Source organism: Tripterygium wilfordii, chromosome 14, assembly GCF_013401445.1.
Source record: "Tripterygium wilfordii isolate XIE 37 chromosome 14, ASM1340144v1, whole genome shotgun sequence".
Lineage (NCBI taxonomy): Eukaryota > Viridiplantae > Streptophyta > Magnoliopsida > Celastrales > Celastraceae > Tripterygium > Tripterygium wilfordii.
Genome location: NC_052245.1, coordinates 4,547,965 through 4,555,275, shown reverse-complemented (window position 1 = coordinate 4,555,275; position 7,311 = coordinate 4,547,965). Strand labels below are relative to the sequence as shown.

At 42.0% G+C, this 7,311-nt stretch overlaps 1 pseudogene; it reads left to right on the top strand.

The window, feature by feature from the left end:
• The first annotated feature begins 792 nt into the window (after positions 1–792).
• LOC120014135 lies at positions 793–3,024 on the top strand (annotated as a pseudogene).
• The last annotated feature ends 4,287 nt before the right edge of the window (positions 3,025–7,311 follow it).

Below are 7,311 nucleotides of genomic sequence, written 5' to 3'. Positions count from 1 at the left end.
ATACTAACAAGCATTGTAAGAACTAAGAACTGAGTTTGTTGGAGTATATAAGGAAATTGAAGGATTTTCCTTGGAATGTTAATGAAGAAGTCTTAAATTGTTCAAATGCTTGCTCTGTTTTGTTTGTTTACTTTGTATCTTTTCTCTTTAACATGATTTGAATATGAGCAGTTAAGATTTTCTTTATTTCTTTCAGTATGAATTATATAATTTTTTTTTTTTAATACTAATTACTTTAGACTTCATCAAACAGGAAATAGGACGACATCAATTAAGACATCTTTTCCTCTGGTTCTTGTTTGCTTCATCACATGATGCTTTTCTTCTACTCTTATAGTTATAGCGGAAAACTGCTCATAAATGTGCCTCAGAAATCTGACATGTTTTGTGTCATCTCAACAAGAAGGAAATTATCTTATATATATTCTCTGAGTGAGTTGCTCAGCTCACTCAGAGACTTGTGATGCTAACCCATGAACCACCTGTATTCTCCGGTTGACCCTGGACTTCAGACCAAGCAAAAATGATCAGACAAATCAATACTTTTTAGTGATATGATTAATACTTCATAATCATTTTAGGTGATCGTTTGTTTTTAGTGTGAATTAACTAAAACATCGATCATAGCTGTGTTCATGTTCTATGTGTGGGATTAACATAATTTCCAACGACTTTGAAACTGATATTGCACCAAATATAAAGTTTAGACCAATAATTTTGGAACTAATTAAGCCATAAATTAATCTCTTTTATAGTTGACCAAAAACACACATTCATGTGTCACGTCCAAGCATGTGCTTATATCTCTGTTTCATTCTTCATCGATTCATTCAACTATACACATTAAATGTCACCAAAAATCACTCCAAAAAATATGAAGCCGCCATTCTCTTCTTCCTCTTGACCCTCTTGACCTTCATCTTCTTCGTTGTCGTCGCTGTCTTATACTGCGAGGACTTCCATTGCATAGTCAGCCAACTTGAGCTCAACTCGGAATCGCCACTCGTTGAACCAACCGGTGAGTTTAGTTTAATTTTGTGGGGTCGACTTGATATTTTGTGTGAATTTTGGGCGGTTTAATGGAATTATAATTTATGTAGAGAAGTATCCGTTTGCGATAGGGAGGGGAGGAGAGGTGGAAGGGTGTGACGTGTTCAGTGGGAGGTGGGTTAGGGACGAGTCGAATCGGCCACTTTATGAGGAATCGGAGTGTCCACACATACATCCTCAGCTGACGTGTCAAAAACATGGGAGGCCTGAGAAGGAATATCAGTACTGGAGATGGCAGCCCCACGGTTGTTCTCTCCCCAGGTTTGTTCTCTCAAAATTAAAAATAAAAGAGTTTATTTTGGCGGTACTGCATATATTTTAAATTCGACTTTAATGATATAGTCAATGGAATCGGTGAAGGGTTGATGGTGATGGAGAACCAAATGTGTGAAATGGCTGCTATATGCCTTAAGTAATGGACATTTTCATTTCTTATTTTTTCAGTTTCAATGAAACATTTATGCTAGAAAGCTTGCGAGGGAAAAAGACGATGTTTGTAGGAGACTCATTGAACAGGGGTCAGTATGTATCAATGATATATGTCTTCTCCATAGACTCATACCAGAAGAAGCCAAATCCATGTAGACATTTGATTCACTAACCATCTTCACTGCCAAGGTTTCTTTGCACCTCAGATAATTAATCTAACATAGAACTAATCATGTTCTCTTTTTTCTTTTTACCTTTAATTACTTTCTGTATGTAACAATAGGAGTACAATGCCACAATTGAGTTCTACTGGGCACCATTTCTTCTGGAATCAAACTCAGACAATGCTGTGATTCACAGTGTGGGATAGGATCACACGGAGAGGATCCATAAACAAGCATGGGAAGCACTGGAAAAGAGTTGATATTTTGGTGTTCAACACTTACGTTTGGTGGATGACTGGCCTCCAGATGAAGATCTTGTATATACATACTTACTTAATTCCCCTTCTTCATTTACATGCATTCTTTAGTTTTTTTTTGTGTGATAAAATTAAGGTTATGTTATATATGTTTTTGTAGGCAAGGGTCCTTTGATGATGAAGTGAAAAGATATTGTGGAGTTGTCCACAGAAGATGCTTATAGACTGGCAATGAAGAGTATGTTGAGATGGGTTAGGAAAAATATGAATCCAAAGAAGACTAGTCTTCTTCACTTGCATGTCACCTATTCATACAAAGTAAGTCACGTGGTTATATATGATTACTTAATATTGCACATCTTGTAAGTAATATTAATATTTGAAGAAATGAATTGATCGCAAGAGCATAGACTGGGGAGGAGAACAGGGCGAAAACTGTTACAACGAAACGACAGTGATTGAAGATCCTACTTATTGGGGCTCCGATCCGAAAAACATAATGCAGGTGATCGGAGAGGTGTTTAGGAAATCAAAATTCCCAATTACGTTTCTGAACATTACCCAACTTTCTAATTATCGAAAAGACACGCACACGACAATCTACAAAAAGCAATGGAATCCATTGACACCGAAGCAGCTAGCAAACCCAGTTAGCCATGTTGATTGTGTGCATTGGTGCTTGCCAGGACTTCAAGATACCTGGAATGAGCTCCAAGTAATCAATGCTAGAGCACACATCAATAACAAAAATATTTAGTTGATTTGAAAGTGCCAAAAACTCTCTATCAAAGAAGTCCGTTGAATAAAATTGAGCAAGAGAAAAAGAACTTTCGCTTTTCAAAAGCGGCAAATGATGATATCAATAATGGTATTTTTGCTTCATTTACATTGATTTGTGCTTGCGGTTAGGTTTTGAATGATTGGAGATTTATAGGCATTAGAGAAGGGATAGTGTATTCTCGGCATGGGAATTGAAAATTCTAGTCATCTGAACTTCCCCATGAGGCCTCCCTCGACACCATTCGCTGCTACTCCTTTGACTATGGCGGCATCTTCAGTTGGATCTGAGGCTCCTCCGACTATGGTGGCACCTCCAACAACGAGTATTTGTGTGGCTCCTCCTTTCTAATTGTCACGTGCCTTCCAAATACACTCGTTTTGGTGTCTTTGTGCTAGCCGTTGGATAGTGAAGTTCGTTGGATGGTCAAGATTGTTTTGTTTGGGCTACTATTTATAGTATGGGTTGCTGTTAGGGTTGTTGATTTTGGATGTTTAAGACAATTCTGAATCCATGGAGAGCCGCCTCTCTCGAATAGGCACCTCATTGTTGTCCTAGTTATTTACTTCGTGTTCTACTGCTGTAATATCTCTGTTGAAGACTTGTTTATACTTCCAGATATATATATATATTCCTCCAGAGTTGTTTGATATATCTATTGCTTGTGATTTCCACCTGGGTTGCATAACAAATTGGTATCAGAGGCGTTTCGATTCTCCGCTCATGGTTAAAACTAGAGCAATGGCAGAAGAGGAGCCACCCTTAGATGCACCTATTCTTGCTACTCATCTGGAGGCATTAACTGCGGCGATTCAAGCCATTAACACTCGCCTTGACCGTTTGGACCATGCTCCAGCTCCCCCACCAGCTCCTCCACAGGTGGTTCCGGGTCTTGAGCGCAGGAGGGATCGTCAGGCTGAAAATGGGGCTTGGCAGAACAGAAATCCTCGCTTGGATTTTCCAAAGTATTCCGGGGATGATCCGACAATCTGGGTACAGCGTGCTAACCAGTATTTCACTTACTACCAGACTCCAGACACTCAAAAGGTCTTAATTGCTTCGTATTACATGGAAGGTCGGGCCGCTATATGGTCTCGAGATTTTCAGGCATCGGGTCAACTTCCATCCTGGCCTGAGTTCATGGTAGCGCTCCAAACACGTTTTGGACCAAGTATCTTTGAGGATCCTCTAGAAGAGCTGATGCGCCTCCAGCAGACCGGCACAGTCGAAGAGTATAAAATCAAGTTCGAAGACCTAGTTGTGAGGGTTCAAGGACTGTCTGAAGCTCATAAGCTGAGTTGTTTTTTAGGAGGACTGAAAGAGGAAATCAGATTACCGGTGAAGATGTTGATGCCACAGACTATAATGGCAGCCCATGCTATGGCTAAGATGCAGGAGGCAGCCTTGTTAGCCACTCAGAAACAATTTCGTAACCCTCATTTGGGAACTCTTCCCCATCATATGGAGCACTTTGGTGTGACTCAAACCCCAAGTTACTCCGCCCCAGCTTTACCGGCCCCACCACCGGTTCTCTCTCTTCCATACCCAGGATATGGAATGTCGAACTCCAGTGTGTCCACCCCAATCTACGACATCGTCAGATTCTGCAAGACATAGTTCGAAGGGTTTTTCAGTTCAACGCAACACAAATCAACAGATGCGGGAGAAAAGAATGATGGGGCTATGCTATAGTTGCGATGCAAAATGGGCTCCAGGCCATAGATGCCCAAATCCAAAACTTTTTCTAATTGACACTCAGGAGGACACGGGCTCATCTGAAGGGATAATCTCCACTGCAGGGCAGGTATTCGAAGAAGAAACCAGAGTAGATCCTCTTGTTTCCCCAACTAGCTCTTCGTCATCTAATCCGGAAATCACCATGCATGCCCTTTCGGGATCTCCTGCGCCAAGAACCATGAGATTGGTAGGCAAAATTGGCAAACACCAGTTTGTGGTCTTAATAGATACCGGGTCCACTCACAATTTTATTGATCCAGCGATATCTCAGAAGGCCCAGTTAGTGTTTGATCAGCATCTTCCAGTTCCAATCAAAATTGCCAACGGAGACGTGCTTAAGAGTCAGGGGAAACATAAGGGGGTAGTCTTCACTCTACAGAAACTACAATTTTGTGCAAATTTTCTAGTCCTTCCCCTCGGTGGTTGTGATATGGTGCTCGGAATGCAATGGCTCAGGAATTTTGAAGTGGTCCAGTGGAATTTCAGAACCCTCACAATGGAGTTTGTTCATCAGGACCAGAATTGCAAATTGATCGGACTTCAACCTTCATCGAACTCCTTAGTTTCCACAGTGAATTCTGATAAATTTCATGCGCTTGAGAGGCATGGGGTGCTGCTTCACTTGATTGATTCAGAGTGGTCTCCTACCCGGCAAGACATAGACAGTGGTATTGCACAGCTGTTGAAAACTTATGCAGGCGTTTTTGCTGAACCTACGGGATTGCCTCCTAGTCGGGTCCAGGATCATCGAATTCTTCTAACAGAGGGCACTGCACCCATCAATGTCCGCCCATATCGATATCCACACTATCAAAAGGCGGAGATCGAAAAAATCATTCAGGAATTACTAAAGTCTGGTGTGATCCGAGACAGTACCAGCCCATTCTCTTCACCGATTCTGTTGGTACGCAAAGCCAATGGTACTTGGCGTATGTGTGTCGACTATCGAGCCCTTAACAAGGAGACTATTAAGGATCGATTTCCTATGCCACTCATTGATGAATTGTTAGATGAATTACATGGGGCGAGGATTTTCTCTAAGCTGGATTTACGCTCGGGATATCATCAAATCCGGGTAGTCGAAGAGGATATTCCGAAGACTGCATTTCGTACGCACGAAGGCCACTACGAATTTTTAGTTATGCCATTCGGGCTAACAAATGCGCCTTCCACCTTCCAAAGTTTGATGAATACAGTGTTCAAGCCTTATCTCAGGCGGTTTGTATTGGTTTTTTTTGATGACATTTTGGTTTATAGTAAATCTCGGGAGGAACATTTGCAACATCTTATTATTGTCCTTGATTTACTTCAACAACATCAGTTGTTTGCTAAACTTTCAAAGTGCAGTTTTGGCGTCTCGGAAGTCACTTATTTGGGGCATGTCATTGATGGCCACGGAGTTCACACCGACCCAACGAAAATTCATGCAATGCGGGATTGGCCTGTTCCCAAATCAGTGAGAGCTTTGCGAGGTTTCCTTGGCCTAACAGGATACTATAGGAAATTCATTAAGGGGTATGGGTCCCTTGCGGCACCACTTTATCAATTGTTGGGTAAGGATGCTTTTGTGTGGAACGAGTCTGCAACTGCTGCCTTCACTGCTTTACGTGAGACAGTATCCACGCCTCCAGTTTTGGCTTTACCAGATTTCAGCCAGCCATTTATGATAGAATGTGATGCGTCAGGAGGAGGAATTGGTGCGGTTTTGATGCAAAAAGGGAGACCAATCGCGTATTTCAGCACTGTATAGAAGGGGAGAGCACTAAATTTATCCACTTATGAAAAGGAACTTTTAGCTCTATAGCGGCTGTGAAGCGATGGCGGGCTTATCTATTGGGTCATACTTTCCAGGTAAAGACCGATCACCATAGCTTGAAGTTTCTTCTCGAGCAGCAAGTGGGTACACCAACTCAACAGAAGTGGGTGAGCAAATTGTTGGGATATGATTTTACCATTGAATACAAGCAAGGGAAAGAAAACTTGGTGGCAGATGCCTTGTCGCGCCAACAAGAGGGTACCGCTCCATTCCAGGCCGCTATATATGCTATCACCATCCCTACCTTGAATTTACTGGCTGAGATCAAATTATCGTATGTAGGGGATAACTGGGTGCAGGGCATTCTTGCGGACATACAAACTGATCCAGGATCTGTTCTGCAGTTCACGTTGAGAGAGGATGTGCTATTGTATAAAAACAGATTGGTGGTGGGAGCTCAAGCCGGTATTAGAAACAAGGTGCTCGAACAAATACATAGTTCACCATTGGCGGGACATCCTGGTTATAATAAAACTCTGAAGCGTGCTCAAAGGGATTTTTATTGGCCGGGGATGAAGAATTCCATTAAGTCCTTTGTCAAATCTTGTGAACAATGTCAAACTACTAAGTACCTCAATGCTCAACCGTATGGACTTTTGCAGCCTCTCCCCATTCCATCAAAAATCTGGGCAGATATTAGCCTTGATTTTATAGAAGGCTTACCTACATCTTCAGGGAAATCTGTGCTGCTGGTTGTGGTGGATCGGCTATCCAAATATGCTCATTTCTTGGCACTATCTCACCCTTACACGGCTGCTTCAGTGGCTCAAATTTTTTTGGATAATATTTTCCGCCTTCATGGCATTCCAGAGTCTATGGTTACGGACCGTGACTCCGTCTTTACTAGCTCTTTTTGGAAGAAGTTCTTTGATCTGCAGGGTACTCGGTTGCAGTTTTCGACCAGTTACCACCCCCAAAGCGATGGGCAGACGGAAGCAGTCAACAAGGCTCTTGAACAATATTTACGGTGCTTTGCAGGGACTCAACCCAAGTCCTGGTTGAAGTGGCTTCCCTTGGCTGAATACTGTTATAATACTACGCCACATACAAGCACGAAATTAACTCCGTTCGAAGTAGTGT